The 17,149-nt window shown below is 45.8% G+C and overlaps 1 non-coding gene across 1 annotated transcript; it reads right to left on the bottom strand.

Annotated features, from left to right (window-relative positions):
* Positions 1–16,483: 16,483 nt before the first annotated feature.
* Positions 16,484–16,555, bottom strand: trnaw-cca (transfer RNA tryptophan (anticodon CCA)). Its single transcript has one exon. It is a non-coding gene; the product is annotated as a tRNA-Trp (tRNA).
* Between the last annotated feature and the right edge of the window lie 594 nt (positions 16,556–17,149).

Raw genomic sequence — 17,149 nt, 5'->3', positions numbered from 1 at the left:
ACATCTGGGAGAACTCTCTCAGCCATGGGGGTCAGGCTGACTCAGCATTCTGGTCCTGCTCATTACCTGTTAACTTCTCCATTTGTTGTTCTTGTTATATTTCTACATGGTTGGCACATTCCTATGTTTTAAAATGAAATTCCAGCAGACAGGAATTTTCCATGCAAGTAACCATACATTAGAGGGTTTGGAATGTGAATATAACTTTTAAACAGAAAGTATTTATTCATGCATGGGGTGTGGGCATCGCTGGCAATGCCAGCATTTATACCCATCCTTAACCACCCTGTGGTTGGTTGGAAAAGTGCATGAAGGTGTCTGAGATTGTCTTGATCAGTACAGCAATCTCAAAGATGGGTGTGCTCAGCTAAAAGTACCCTCAACTCCCACAGCCAAGTCTGTATTCACTTCAATTATAGATGCCATCTAAACCTCCCAGGACAAGGACAGCATGGGATTACAATCAGAATGAAGCTTCCTCTACTCTTCAATTGCAAGTGAAGCTACCTCAACACTGTCCCCAACAAACACTGCCAAAACAGAAACAACATTGGGTTAGATACAGAGTAAAACTTCCTCTACACTTCCCCATTCATACAGGAGAAGGACAGCAAAGGGTTAAATAAACAGTAGAGCTTCTTCCATTCTGACTGACACTTAGTCCGTTCTATACCAATCCTCAAGGAAAATTCAGAACTGAGACGATTATCTGGTACTGAATTCACACATCCTTATGGGAATGACAGCAACAGAAAATCATGTAGTGAAACACAGATAAAACACACACAATGTACAACAAAACTAGACTGTTATTGGGATCAAAAACATAGTCCCTGCAATAATCCGAATGTGAGTTGAACAAATTTCACACTTGAACAATATTCTCTGGGAATGCAATGTCCACCTCACTGCTGTCTATTCAGTTCCTCTGCTCTCGTTCAGGGCTGAGTTGCGGCTGACCACATTGTGGCGTGGGGGTCAAGAGGTTGGACAGTTAAGGTCAACTTGGATTGAGGGCATCCTTTGTCATGCCAGTGAGGTGGAGGGTCGCTCATTTACTCAACTTATAATCGGGGACAAGGGGATGTCAGGCTGGGCTTGTATCAGTTTGAGTTTAGAAGAAACAGATGATCCGATGGAGCTGTATAACATCTGGAGAGGACTTAATGTAAATGTAATGTCAACTCAATTCTAGCCAGAGACTAGTCTCTCATTTAAGATAGGAGAGTTTTGTTTTTCTCACAAGTGTTCTCAAGTCTTTGAAATTCACTTCTTTAGAGAGCAGCATGTGCTGGTGGCGCGGTGGTTAGCACTGCTGCCTCATGGCATCAGTGACCTGGGTTTGATCCCACCCTCGGGTCTGTGTGGAGTTTGCACATTCTCCCCTTGTGTCTGCGTTCCTGTGGTGCTTTGGCCTCCTCCCACGGTCCAAAGGGCGTGCAGTTGAGGGTAGATTTACCATGGGAGATGCAGTGTTACAGGGATAGGGTAACGAACTAGGTCTGGGTGGGACGGTCAGTCAATGTTGACTCGATGGGCTGAATGGCCTCCTTGCACGCATTTGGCCTATATCAATCAATAATATGCACTTGCTTTATGGTTACCGACATCAAATTACATTAATGGTATTGGTTATTTCATCTCTTACGTTATCGTATTCAACCAACAACAGCATCTAGAAACTAGCTCAATTACAATATCCAATATCTGCAGAGTACTTTTTCTTTTTGTCACGACCATTATCTTGAACTCTGACGTGTGACCTCTTCATTGCTGTCAAAGTTCCTTATTCGTCCCAACGTTGTCATGGTTTTACATTGTCGAATGTCTTCCTGCCTTTTGCAGTTAAGACCCTATATTCTGCCCTTGTCAACATTTTCCCTTACAATTCTCTACTAAGGATTTCATGAAAAACTTCAGAGTGTGGTGAGACTGTGGAACTCACTACCATAGTGAATAGTTGGGGTGGAAGACACTACAACTAAGGGTAAGCAACCCAATACAAATGAATGTCACTGTCACCAGATTCACAACACAGTGAAATTAAAACATGCAATGTCCCTCAATTTCTCAACTGTTCTGAACCAGACTTGATGAAGAACAGATCTTGCACATCAACGTTATAATTTAAACAAAAACCAACAATTATAAATATCGTAAATTTTCTTGGGCAAAGTTAAAGAAGATAATCTAATTAATAGCAATTATATAAACCCTTTGATCAAGTTCCCCATCATCTCAGAGACTGAAACTTAAGCGGCAAATTAAGAAAGAATTATTTTTAAACTTACCAATTCAAGCAAACAGTTTCCAACAATGGATTGCCAAGCCTTTGTGCAATCCTTGGAGTATGACTGTTTCACAGACACCTAACTGTAAATCTAATTTAAAAGTCACTGCTGAATGTGAATAGACACCCCAAAATATTCAGCTATTTCTTACAGGCTGGGACTCATTCCCAGAAAGAGCCAACAATTCTTCAATTGGACAGTAGAATCTAGAGAGGACAGCTCCTGGGCTCAACAAGCAGCAATGCCCGATGGAAGCAGTTGCCGGTGGGGCAGGGCGGGGCAAGGGCATAAAACAAAAAAGCTCACTGACTCTCCCACTTCACACACACTCAGAATACACAGGGGCTCAGTACTGGGAATGACCCACAGCAGTTTCATCAAGAGAACCACACTTGATGAACAGATCTTGCACACCAGAACTATAATTTAAACAAAAACAAACAATTACGAATACCACAAATTTACTCGGGCAAACTTAAACAAGATAATCGAGTTAATAACAATGATTTAATCCCTTTGATCAAGTCCTCCACCATCTCATAGACAGAAACCTAAGGGGTAAATTAAGGGAGAGAATTTTTAAAATTATCAATTCAAGCAAACAGTTTCCAACAATGGATTGCCAAGCCGTTGGGCAATCCTTCGATGATGAGTTGTTCACAGACACATAACCGTAAATTTAATTTCTAAGTCACTGCTGAATGGGAATGGACACCCTGAAGTATTCAGCTATTTCTCACAGACTGGGGCTCGTTCCCAGACAGAGTCAAGAATTATTTAACTGGACAAGAAAAAAACTAAAGAGAACAGCTCCTGGTCTCAACCAGCAGCAGCGCCCACTGGAAGCAAAGTTGCAAGGGTAGGGGAGCACGACGGCATAAAACAAAAAAATCCGACCGGCTCTCCCATTATAAGCACTGTCAGAATGTGCAGGGGTTCAGTCCTCTCAGTGACCCACAGCAGTTTCACCAGCAGAATCAGATTGTTGGGAGCACTGGTGTGCTCGCTGGCGCTTCTGCAAGGTGCAGAATGATGAGAACCTCCGCTTCCACTCGGGGCAGGTGAACGGCCTCTCCCCGGTATGGCCCCACCTGTGCCTCAGCAGGTGGGAGGAATTGCTGAAGGCCTTCCCGCACTCTGGGCAGGGGAAGGGCCTCTCCCCCGTATGGACCCGAAGGTGGGATGCCTGGGTAAAGCCCTTCCCGCACTTGAGGCAGGAGAACGGGCTCTCCCCGGTGTGGACCTGCTGGTGCCTCAGCAGGGCAAAGGTATCATTAAAGGCCTTCCCGTACTTGGAGCAGCTGAAGGGCTTCTCTAATATGTGGACCCGGCGGTGGGTCAGTCGGACAGAGGAATAATTGAAGTCCTTCCCGCATTCGGGGCAGGAGAATGGCCTCTCGCCTGTGTGGACCCCCTGGTGCCTCTGCAGTACAGGTCTTCCCGCACTCAGAGCAGGAGGACAGTCTCACCCCGGTGTGACTGCGCCCATGAGTCTCCAGGTCAGATGGGAAACGGAAGCCTTTCCCACAGTCGCCACATTTTCATGGTTTCTCCACGGGACGGGATTCCTTGGGTTTCTCCATGACCGAAGCTTCAGCTGCACACAAACGCGTGTACAGCACCTCCCTGCCGTGAATTCCTCTTCCCAGTCTGTATAACTTTTACTGGCTCCACAATCAGAGTGCTGCAACAGTAGGGTCTCTCTTCCAGTCTCACTGATGCTGAAAACGTACTGAAAGAGGAACCAAAAAGCTTGGTTCCTTCTCACAGAATCATAGTCGAAAATTGTTATCGTCCCGATGGATTCAGTGACTGCCAGACATTGACGTGAAATTGAGGACTGCAAATGCTGGAGAGTCAGAGTCAAAGCACAGCAGATCAGGCAGCATCTGAGGAGCAGCAGAGTCAATGTTTCAGGCAAAGCTCTTCATCTATTAATATTGAAACGTCTATCTTCAAATAATCTGTAAAAAGAGATTACAAACGTCATTACTGTCAGTCCAGGTTAGAAATTCCAAACAAGCAATTCTACTTTCTGCAGAACATTCTTTTCTTTTCCCACAAAATTGAAAGCACCATCCCACCCCCTCTCACCCCTCTATTCTCACTCCGCTCAAACTAATCCTCCCGACGGTACTGATACAGGATCTTACAGAGACCGAAAAGTGAAAACATCAAGATAGACACCTCTGAATTTTGGATACCTCCACCTGAAAGTTAGTATCTTTCACGACATCGAGGAGTGAGTAAGTCTGATTTTGTGAAGCAAAAAAAGTGTCAATTCAGGATGAACCTTTAATGCAACCTCTTGAGAAACAACCAGACACGAAATGGTTAACATCTGGGGAGGTGGAAGTGGGAGATGGAGGAAATGAGATATCAAGGCATTGACACCGACACCAGACAGAAACTGAACATACAGACATGGCAAACATTACAGGCAAGCCAGAGTCATAGAGTTACACAGCACAGGAACAGGTCCTTCAGTCCAACTCATCCATGCCGACCAGATAGCCTAAATTAATCTCGTTTCATTTACCAGAACTTGGCCCATAACCCCCTGAACTCTTCCTATTCATATACCAATCCAGATGCCTTTTAAATGTTCTAATTGGACCTAAATCCACCACTTCCTCCGGCAGATCATTCCTTACACTTGCCTCCCTCACCCCAAGCATATTATCCTCCTGTTCTGGACTTCTCCCATCCCAGGGAAATGACCTTGTCCATTTATCCTATCCATGCCTCTCATGATTCTATAAACCTCTGTAAGATCACCTCTCAGCCTCTGGTATACCGGGGAAAACAGCTGAAGCAATGCGTTTACTTTTAGCTTCACACTCACTGAACTTTACTCCCGTGTAAAACATTGTTTCCCTCCCCCACACTGTCCATGGGAAAAACCATGAGTGCTGAGACTCTGGAGTTGTGGGAATGCCACGTAGAATTCCTGCAATGTGGAAACACGCCATTCAGGCCAACAAGTCCACACCGACCATCCAAAGCGTAACCCATGCGGACACATTCCCCTATCCCATTCCACTACACTTCCTGCACACTATGGGCCCATTTAGTATGACCACTTCTCCCGAAACTGCACATCATTAGATTTTGGGAGGAAACCAGAGCACCCGGAGGAAACCCAGCAGACACGGCAGGGAGAATGTGCAAACTCCACACAGACAGTCGCCCCAAGGCTGGAATCGAAAGCGGATCCCTGGCGCGGTAAGGCAGCAGTGCGAACCACTGATCCATCGTGCGGCCCATGTGTGCAGAAAGAAGTGGGGGCTGGGAACTTTGTTAATTTTACCACACAGTGGATTGTTGAGTAAGGTTAAATCTCACGGGCTCCAGGGACAGCTAACCAACTGGGTACAAAATTTAGAAGCGCGTTGTTGGAGATGCTGGATTCCTTCCTGAAAACAACAGGAAGTGGACAGTGGGTCAGGTAGCGCTGTGCTACTCTATGCCTGGACAGTGTGGACGTGGAGATGATGTTTCCACTAGTAGAAGGGTTGAGGATGCCAAGTCATTGAGGGCATTTAAGACAGAGATAGGTTCTTGATTAGTAAAGGGTCAAGGGTTATGAGGAGAGGGCAGCAGAATGGGATGGAGAAACATATCATCCATGATCGACTGGTGGAGCAGACTCGATGGGCCAAATGGCTTCATCCTGCTCCTGTATATTATGGTCTTAAAGCTGGGCAGATGACTTAAGGGGTTCTCACAAACTATTTCAGAATCCCGAAGAGGAGTTGTTGGGCTCGAAACTTTATCTCTGCTTTCTCTCCACAGATGCTTCCAGTCCCGCTGAGTTTTTCCCGTGTTCTCAGTTTTTGTTTCAGATTTCCAGCATCCACAGTTCTTTGTCTTATTTATCAAAATCATTTCTTGCCCTTCCCAAGTGTCTGGAACTTCATCTCCCTGATCTACAAACTGTTCACTTACCCTAGAAATGACCACTACCTCCTTATCAAAGTAGACCCCTTTGTTGCAAAATGATTGTTCAATTCTGTGACCAAAATTATTGTATTCGAAATTACTTACACCAGGGACTCTCAATATCTCAGGCCAGAACACAACTAGATTGTTTCAGACAGCACATTTATGTAATTTGATGCAATTCCCTATTCCCGACTTTACCTGCGTGTTGCAGGGAATGGAGGGTTTGAATTAAGAAGCAGCTGGGACATTTTTACAATTGAGCCGAGGAAGTTGACAGATAACTTTAGAGATTTTTAAAATCAGGAGGGGTATAGATAAGGTGTCATTTCCAGGAGGCTCAGAATATTTTATTGCTCCAGAAGGTGTAAAAGGGGGGTCAAAGCTTCAGCAGAAATCGAGCAGAACTGAGAACAGACAACATTTAACTCTGTGGGAAGAGGGAGATCAGAGGACAGAGAAATCAGGACCTGAAATCCGAGCTGACACCAGACTACCATGCTATCAGTGCTTTGATTAGCAGTTCGAGAACATACTCAGCATGGACTAGTTGGATGAAGGGTCTGTTCAGTGTTGTCTGACTCTGTGACTGACCTGTACTGGTCTTAAAACCATTTTCTTACCTCCCCCTATAAGCATCCACTTCTTTGTTGTTCAAAACTCAGATGAACTTCGCCTTGAATATGTTCAATGACCCCACTTCTGAACTCAATTCCTCTTCGTAATATACCACTTCCCTTGCTCATTGCCTGCTGCATCTGCCCGACAACTGGCATTGACTGGTGTGGAGGGACTCTGAGACCCCTTTGTGCATCCATACATCATTCCTGATGAAGGGCTGGTGCCCGAAACGTCCCCTGTCCTGTTCCTCAGATGCTCCCTGACCTGTTGTGCTTTTCCAGTGCCACATTTTTCGACATTCACCTCTCGTCCTCACTTTCTCCACATTCCAATATATCACCATTTAAACAATGCACTGCTTTTTTTTAAACAGCAAATGCTATAACTTCACATTGCGGCACTGCACTTGCCATGTGTTTGTCAATTGAGACACAGACCTGGACCAACTTCGGGAAGAGGCAAAAAACTGAGTTCTGAACAAAAACCGTAGCACACTCAAAACGCCGGCTCTGTTTACCTTTCCACAGATGCTGCTCGACCCGTTGGCTTTCTGCAGTATTCGCTGTGTTTGTTCGACACAAATGTTGCTTTCCGTTAAAGAACTTCAATCCCTGTCCTCTGGGAACTGACCCTAGTCAGTGGCAATAGGGTCTTCTGATCATTAACCTGCCCATTCACACCACGTCTTCTCCCATCATTGCCAACAGCCCCTGGAAATCTCCAGTTAACCTTCTTTGCTCCAAAGAGAAATTTCCCAAACTTGGGAATGTCTCCACAAAATGGAAATTGCTCATCCCTGGACATGATGCAAATGTTACAATGGGGAAGAGGTTTTGGCAAAATATTGTCAGTTAGCAGGTGGAAAATGTTCAGGAAGTAAAACACAAAGCCCAGTCTCCAGCTTTGTGAATCTTTAGAAACTCTTTGGGAAGTGGAATTAGAGGAGAATGAAGGATGAACTGACGGACTGAGCAGAGATAGCCCAGACACCGTCCCCTTGTTTAAGAGGTTGATTGACTCTGATATTCTCGGGACATGAACTGACCCGAGACATTGAAAGAATTCTATGCACATCAGGAATTCAAACCCATTCTCGGTTTGCGGCCAATGAGAAAATTCGGGAAGAGGCAAAACACTGAAAGGCTCGGAGGGCGATGGCCCCGGTGTAGGAGAGCTCGTTCCTCGTGACATGGATGTGCCTGCAGATGGTGGGATCAGGCTGTCCCCATGTCTCCAGAATGAATGTCCAAGGCTTTATTATGGAAAAGTAAAACTGATAGAAGACAATGGTAATTTTGGGCGGAGCAGGTTGAATTATGAATTGATTAGTAGGTTCCTCAAAGACACTGTGCAGGCGGTGCTGGGGCCTGTCTCTGTGGCGCAATTGGTCAGCGCGTTCGGTTGTTAACTGAAAGGTTGGTGGTTCGAGACTACCCAGGGACGGAGTGCTTCTTGTTCTCGTTCCTACCGCTTTCTTCGCTGCGAAAGTACACGTTTTTCATGGTTTCAGGAAAATGTTTCCCAAACGGAAATCTTTTCCACTGAGGCAGTACAAAGGGGTTTCTGAATTGATTTAATTTCTACCGTAAAGGACTGCGGATGCTGAGAATCCGAGACAGAAAGAGAAACTGCTGGAAAAACTCAGCAGGTTTGGCTGTACCTGGATGAGGAAAAAAACGAGTTCTGAAATGTTGTCTCTGATTCTCTTTCCACAGATGCTGCCTGACCTGCTGAGTTGCTCCTGCAATTTCTGTTTTTGTTTTTAACTGAACGTCCGTTTCATCTTTCGGGATGAAACACCCAGACTCGCCATTTGCAGATATTTAACCCTTTCGAAACCTGTGAAGTGATTGGATTCAAACAAACTCAGCAATGATTTACTCTTTCGCAGCTCCACAGGCAGAGAGACCTGGGAAATGAAGCTGTCAGTGTGGTTCTGTATTGGTGGGCCGTGTGATGAATGCGATGGACATGAAATCCATTCCGGTTCCCCCACGCAGGTGTGAACCCTGCCGACTACAGTTGAGAAACGACATCAAAAGAAAAGGGAGATTGCTCCACGGTTTTTTTAAAATGCAAATCAGTGGAGGGGGTTGAAATATTTCAATCAAATTGGGACTGGTCGGGAATCTGTAGCCCACTGCCTGTTGGGGTGGAACAAGCAGATACCCAAAGAGCTGCTTTTGAGGCGATGAGCCAAGAGTTTGGAAATAAGACTAGAACAGTGAGGGGCTTGAAGTTGTGATCGAAGTTAAGCAGGCACTTGAGGAGAAAGGTGTTTTATTTGCCAGTGAAAGATACTGCTTCACAAAGTTGGGACTATGGAAGGGAAGCAGTGACGGTGATTATCTTTGGCTGTTCCTCTTGTGAATGTTCCCATTGCTGCGCATGTCCGTGTTAACGTCAGAACTCTGCAGCATGGCGGTGTCAGGTACGCACAGTGCCGGGGCGCAATGGATGACGCATCTGACTCCACCTACCTTTTTGAAATGCAGCTCCCAGCTTCACACACCACAAATAATCTTTCTCATTGTCCTGAAGCCGGCATACGGTTTGAATTCCTGATCTGCAGGAACGAGCCTCTTTTCACTGTCTCGCGTCAGGAAATTCCCTGAGAACATCTGAGACAAGTCACAGCGCAGTCATATGAGGGGAAGCTGAAATAGCCCTACACGTTGCTCACGGGCACATTTCACTTTCCCCAACTCACCGCCCCAACCACTGCGGCTCTTGGGAGTGGAAACGGAACAAACACCAAAACCCAGTCTCAGCTTTGTAAGTCTTCAGGAAATAAGAAAACTGTACATCCCTTCGGATCTTCCATCCTGGGCAGAGAGCGTTGATTTTAAATGGCTGTCCAGTCAGTGCCGATTCGTTTTGGCTGAAAAGAAATCTTCCTTATCTCACCCCAGCATTTCTTGCCACAGAAAACTGTGAGGCAGAGTTCATGTATATGTTTCCTTGTATGGTATTTTGTAAATAACATTCGTTTGCTGGTTGTTTGTATCGGGTATTTCAGGTTCATTAGCCGCTGTTTAAGTGTGTTGGTAGGTTTGTGGGCTACCATGATGCTGAGAGGGTTGAGTTGTCTGGACATCATTTCCCAGATGTCGTTAATGTAAAGTAATGTGCTAGGGTTTCTGCAGACGTTGTGTCTGCTTGTGTTAGTTTGTTGATGTGAAATCGTCACATTGCGTTTATTGGGTAGGCAAAAGTGAGGACTGCAGATGCTGGAAACCAGAGTTTAGATCAGAGTGGTGAGGGAAAAGCACAGCAGGTCAGACAGCTTCCGAGGAGCAGGGAAATCGACGTTTCGGGCAGAAGCCGTTCATCAGGAATAGAGGCAGGACGCTTGCAGGGTGGAGAGATAAATTGGGGAGTGCTGGGCCGAAAGTAGCAAAGAGTACAATAGGTGAATGGGGGTGGGGATGGAGGTGACAGGTCAGAGAGGAGGGTGGAGCGGATAGGTGGGAAGGGAGATTGGCAGGTAAGACAGGTCCTGAGGACAGCGTTCAGCTGGAAGGTTGGAACTGAGGTAAGGTGGGGGGAGGTGAAATAAGGAAACTGGTGCAGTCCATAGTGATGTCCTGGGGTTGAATGTATTCGAAGCAGAAGTTGGGGCGTTCTTCCTCCAGGCATCAGGTGGGGAGCGAGCGGCGATGGAGGATGCCCAGGTCCTGCATGTCCCTGGCAGAGTGGGAGGGGAGGTTGAAATGTTGGGCCACAGGACAATGGGGTTGACTGTTGCGGGTGTCCTGGAGATGTTCCCTCAAGCGCTGTGACTTGACTCTGCGAGGAGGCTCCAGTCTCCCCAATGTAGAGGAGACCACATCGGGAGCAATGGATACAAGGAATGACATTGGTGTTAGCCTTCTAGCTTCCGTGACCCAGGTTCGATTTCCGGGCAGGAATCCAATTTTCCGTAGAGCTGTCACGCTCCGTCCACATCTCCCTGGTGCTCTAGTGGTTAGGATTCAGCGCTTTCACAGCTGCGGCCCGGGTTTAATTGCCGGTCAGGGAAGCAATTTTCAGTGTGCTTTTTGGCTACCCATTCTCCTTAAATGCGCTGTACAGTTACTTATTGGTCTTCGTAGTTACTGGCTGCTGCAGTGTGTCGTGGCTCGTTGAAATAGCGTCCTCGTTCAGATTTGTTTGTACGTGTAGGGATGATTACTTCTGTAGCTAAGTACTTGGTTCGGGTTTGTTGTTTTCCTGCAGAGGCTGTTTTGAATTTACCATTGACTGTTCGCTCTACTGTGACATCCAGAAATGGCAATTTGTTGTTGTTCTCTTTTGTGAATTTTATGCCAGTAAGGAGATTGTTGATGGTGTTGTAGGTTTCCTCTAATTTGTTTCATTTTTTGATGACAGAAGTGTTTCATGGGTATTTTGTTGATTTGTTTGTCGGGCTTGTTACTGAATATGAAGTGGGTGGTGACAGTGTTATCTTTGCTGATGAAGTTGGTGCTGTGTTTGTGTCTTTGGTTCTTCGAGTAGTGTCTTCAGTTTTCTTTGGCCATGTTGATGTTAATGGACGTGAACAGGGCTGTTATGTCAAAGGACAGCATTATTCCATCCTCTTCGATCTTAGTGTCTTTGGTGTTCAGGAATTCTTAGATGGAGTAAATGGAGTGGCATGAATCTTCGACTTGGTGTTTTAGTCCTCAGTGGAGGCCTTTGACTAGTCTGTATATTGGTGTTCCAAGTAGTGAGACTATGGCCTGAGGGGGGCTTCTGGTTTGAAAAGGAGGAGAACAACAATAAACTGCCATTCTTAGATGTAACAGTAGAGCGAACAGTTAATGGGGAACTTCAAACTAGCATCTACAGAAAAAACAACACACACAAACCAAGTACTTAACCACAGAAGCAATCATCCCATCACCCACAAACGAAGCTGCATCAGGACATTATTTCAACGAGCCACTACACACTGCAGCACAGAGAAACTAGGAAGAGCACAAGAGGAATTCGTATATAGTGTATTTAAGGAGAACACGTCCCCAATAAACCCATTCTGCCGATTTCTCGGTGATGCTTCCAAGCTCACTCTCGAAAATTTGGTTTGTCTCTACATTCTTTTCTGTTTATTTTTTGTGGGTTTTGAAAACTTTCTCAATCCTCGAACTGAGTATTGGAGTTGGGAAGTTATGTTGTGGCTGTACAGGACATTGGTTAAACCACTTTTGGAATATTGTGTGCAATTCTGGTCTCCCTCATCTCAGAAGGATATTGCGAAATTTGAAAGGGGTCTGAAGCACAAATGAGCCCACAGAGGGGAAGAGGCTCTTCTGTTCCCCTGAGTGTGGGAAGGCCTTCAGTGATTCCTCTGTCCTGCTGACGCACCAGTTGGTCCACACTGGGGAAGGCTGTTCTCTGGCCCCAAGTGCGAGATGGCCTTCAGCAGTTCTTCCCACCTGCTGAGACACAAGTTGGTCCACACTGAGAGGCCGTTCTTCTGCCCCAACTGCAGGAGGGGCATTGCTCTTCCCTCCGACCTGCTGGCCCATTGGTGTGTCCGCATGGGGGAGAGGTCGTTCAGTTGCCCTATGTGCAGGAAGGCCTTCAGCAATTCCTCTTCCCTGCTGAAACACCAATGTGCCCATACCGGGGAGATGCCCTCCAGCTGGCCCGAGTGTGGGAAGAGGTTCATGTTTTCCTACAATTTGCGGAAGCACCAGTGGGGGCACCAGCTCTCCCAGCAATCAGATCCTACCAGTGATGATGCCTTCAGTCACCTCCCAGGACTGAACCTCCTGCCAGTGGGTGCAGGTGGAGAGTAGGTGGGCTGTTTTTGTTTTCTGCTGGACTGCAATTGCCTCCCCTACACCCCACAACCACAACCCCATGGTGGCTCAGGGTTAGCACTGCTTCCTCATGGCACCAGGAACCCAGGAATAATTCCACACTTGGGGCTCTGTGTGCAATTTATGGAGGGTAGGAAAATGGATCTGAGTGGGTTAGTCTTCGGAAGATCAGTGCAGATGTGTTCAGCTGAAGGACCTGTTTCCACATTGTGGGAGTTCTATGATTCTATGAGCATTGCCTTCAGTGGACATTGCTGCTCATTGAGCTCGAGACTGCACATTGCCAATGAAATGATCCAGAGAACCCTAAGACAGCGAGACCATCGGAGCAGAAGTTAGTCCATTTGACCTACTCTGCCATTCATTAGTAACAAAATTATTGGATGAGATTAGCTACAGTGCGGAAACAGGCCATTCGTCCCAACAAGTCCACACCAACCCCCTGAAGAGTAACCCATCCAGACCCATTTCCCTCTGACTAATATACCTAACTCTATGGGCAATTAAGCATGGCCAATCCACATGACCTGCACATCTTTGGTTTATGGAAGGAAAAAAGACCACCCAGAGAAAACTCACTCAGACATTGGGAGAAAGTGCAAATTCCTTACAGACAGCCACCCAAGGCTGGAATCAAACCTGGGTCCCAGGCGCTGTGAGGCTGCAGTGGTAATCACTGAGCCACGACATATTGCAACCCAAAGTCGGCAAGCAGGAGGTTGGGAGAATGCAGCAAGCCAGGCAGCACCAGGATGTGGAGTAGTCAGCGTTTTGGGTATTAACCCTTCTTCATGATTGAAACGTTGACTTCTCAATGAGAAACGATTTACAGGAATGTTGCTGGGGGTTGGAGGGTTTGAGCTACAGGGAGAGGCTGAATAGCGTGGGGCTGTTTTCACTGGAGCATCGGAGGCAGAGAAGGGACCTAATAGCGGTTATAAAATCATGAGGGGCATGGACAGTGTAATAGACAATGTCCTTTCCTTGGGGTGGGGGAGTCCAGAACTGGAGGGCATAAGTTTAGGGTAAGAGGCGAAATATATTAAAGGGACAACTTCTTCAATCAGAGTGTGGTACATATATGAAATGAGCTGCCAGAGTATATCGGTCAGGTGCTGTCAAATGGGAATAGATAAATCTGTCAAATGGGAGTAGATTAATATAGGATATCAGGTCAGCATGGACAAGTTGGACCGAAGGGTCTGTTTCCATGCTGAACGTGTCTCTGACTACTGGTCCTGATGTAAGTTTAAAATAGAGTCTAAGTAACTTTGAATAGTTCAATCTTGTTGAGTTCACCTCCTGAAAAGTTTCAGATGAATCCCTCTGAGAGATACTGTTTATACATGCTGAGTGGGACAAAATATCCCATCAAGGTCAACACAAACCCAGAGTTGAAGAAGTCAGAAGTCAGAACACCAAGGGGACCAAAACTGATCACAATATTCCAGGTGCAGTCTCATCAACGTCCTGTATAACTACAACATAACTTGCCAACATCTTTACTCAATTCCCTAATTGATGAAGGCCAGTGTGCTGAAACCTTTCTTCACTGCCTTGTGTACCGATGTAATCAGAGACATAGGACCTACTTTAAACTGATCCACGATCCAGCTGCTGGGAGCACAGAAGTAGAGTAGTGCTGCATGAGTGTGCTGGGTAGATAACCCAGAGGTCGATGGGTACATACGATGTCATGCTATTGCTCAATGTCTGTGTAAGCTGCTTATCATATACAAAGGTTCTCTGTTCTGTATCTTACCTTTGCATCTGCTTCCCAAAGCTTCTTCAGTGGAGGAGTGGCCGCTGGAGCCCAGGAGTTCAACAACCCCCCGGCGCTGGAGGAAGGTCCAAGCTCCAATAAGCGGGGGGGGGTAAGGCTGGAGGTTGGATTTGCTCAAGGCTTGTATCTATTAACTTATTTAAATGGTACCTACTGTATGGGGCCATGGCTTACATTAAAACCGGAGGATCATATCAGAGTGTTTATATTTAGCAGTGGTAGTTGGTAAAATGCACACTCTGGAGGAGCACTTTCTATGATACTGCATTTCTTGCCTTCTGCCCTTCCACCTTTTCTTATCTCCCATCTTGATTTTATTTTTTTTTGGCAAATTTAATTTCATATTAATCAGACTTGGTATTTATTCACTGTGTTCTCTTAATTTGTTTGTTCGAATATTGTAAGTCAAAATTAATGGTGTAATTTCATTTCTGATGTCAGAGTTTGACATTGAATGTGCAGGTGTGAATACCAGTAAGTTGTGAAAATAAATGAAGAACTTGTGGTTTTGAACAAAAAGAGCAGTTCACTGATATTCATGGCATCGTCTCATTTGCGTGTAATGATTCAAATCTGACCAACAAACCGTTTCATGCAGTCATCCAATTGAATAAAAAAATTCTTTAATTTAATTAAAGAAAATAACTCTGGCAGGCTAAGATTTATGCAATCTATTTATAAGATTATGTCCATTGCTCGCAATATGGTCTCATCCACATTGGGGAAACTGGACACCAACGAGCGGAACATTTCAGGGAACAACTCTTGGACTCTAAATCGAAAAGACAACTCCCCCTCCCATTCCACCAAGGACATGCAAGTCCTGGGCCTCCTCCAGTGCCAAATTCTTGCTCCCCGACACTTGTAGGAAATACCTCAATTACTTTTTTCGGACCCTCCAACCACATGGTATCAATGCAGATTTCATCAGTTTCCTTATTTCCTCTCCCCCACCTTGTCCCAGATCCAACCTTCCAATTCGACACCAACCTCTTGACCTGTCATACCTGTCCACCTTGCTTCTCACCTATTTACTCCACCCTCATCTCTGACCTATCACCATCAATTCCTACCTCCATCTACCTATTGCACTCCCAGCTGCCTTCCCTCCAGCCCCACTTCCTTCCCATTTATCTCTCAGCCCCCTTGGGCCACCCTTTATTCCTGATGAAGAGCTTATGCTCTAAACCAAGACTGTGATGAAGCAACATCCTCAACAAATAGGAAATAGCTCCCAAGTCAGATTTCATTCCCTCTTCTGTTTCCCAGTTCTTTCAGAAATACGGAATGTCTTTTTCTTCCACGAGAAAGTGGTCTTCCACTTTGTGCTGTCTGAAGTGTTATGCCACACCATTACTTCAGCCACCTTTTAAGAATCCTTTCAACCTGTTTTTCTAACAATTGTGGAGGTGACCAAAAGCAAACATTTCACTCCTCCTCAATGCCCCATTTTTCCTCCTAAGGGCCATTTTGTCCTGTTGTCTATGTTACAAACAGCCAAGTGCACTTGGTTTCTGAATTGAAATTTGGTCATTGAAGTGAATAGGATTAATATTTATCGATGGCTTGAACTAACTGTAATTATCCACCAATACGATATCTTTTGTTCCACCAAAACTGGAAACAATGATCTGTCTTTATATTGCAGTCGGATGTAGAAAATCGCAGCGATCTTCACGTTATTATAGTTTACTGAGGCCATAACAGCATTGCGTGGCAGTTTGATGTGACTAAAACCTGGATGGCAATCTCTAGATTATGTTGTAAAAATATCGGTATAATGTTATTCACACTGCGCTGTCACCAACTGAACGAAGCGGCTGTGTGTTTAAATCCCGTGATGTTTAAATCCAGTCTGTGTTTTACTTCTCACATTGTGGGGAGCTGAGCATTTACCCAAACAATGGGCACACCACCGCCCCGACACAGTGTTTACAAATCAAACTGATCGAAAGTTTCCACAAAGAAGATTAGACACGACCAATATACGGAAAGAACGTACTCCTTCCTTGATTTGAAATGTAAGAAGTTGACTGCAGTGAGCCTGACGTGATTTGAACACGCAACTTTCTGATCTGGAGTCAGACGCGCTACCATTGCGCCACAAGCTCACGGACGGTTGGTACCCTCTATTCATGCTTAAGGGAAGTGATCGCACTACAATGATTTTACGTTCATGTCTGTTGTGTTTCTCCCCCTTCTCTTCCAAGGGTTGGGCTTGTCTTTCGACTTGCAGAAGTTGAGATGCTCTGGATGCTGTGATCCAGGGCAAACACAGGCTGGAGGACCTTCAGCTCAGAAAGATGCAGCTGGAAGCCGGGCTGCAGACACGTTGGGGGGAAAAGGGGAAAGTTAACTGGACACTTTATTCTGGGAGATGGTCATTCCTCTACAGACAAAGCCTTCTGACTGGGTCAATGGACAAGGTCAAGAGGGTGTCAGCACAGGTCAGACAGATAAAGGGGATCTGAGAGAGGTCTGCACGAGTGAGGAGCTAACTGGCTGCGTGGTGGGAGTAAGAACAATGTTGGGGATGGGCAGTGGTGGTCAGGGAGAGAATAGTGGCAGGGATTGTCACCATTCTCTGCAGTTGGCAGCAGAAGACCAGATTGCATCAGTGTCTGCCTGGCGCCAGGATTTGGGAACCGGTGTGCTCAGGGCTGGAGAAATGGGAAAGGGAAGTTGCAGCAGGCGTGGTCTAACAA

Source organism: Chiloscyllium punctatum, chromosome 36 (assembly GCF_047496795.1).
Source record: "Chiloscyllium punctatum isolate Juve2018m chromosome 36, sChiPun1.3, whole genome shotgun sequence".
Lineage (NCBI taxonomy): Eukaryota > Metazoa > Chordata > Chondrichthyes > Orectolobiformes > Hemiscylliidae > Chiloscyllium > Chiloscyllium punctatum.
This window is presented reverse-complemented; position numbering and strand designations above follow the sequence as displayed.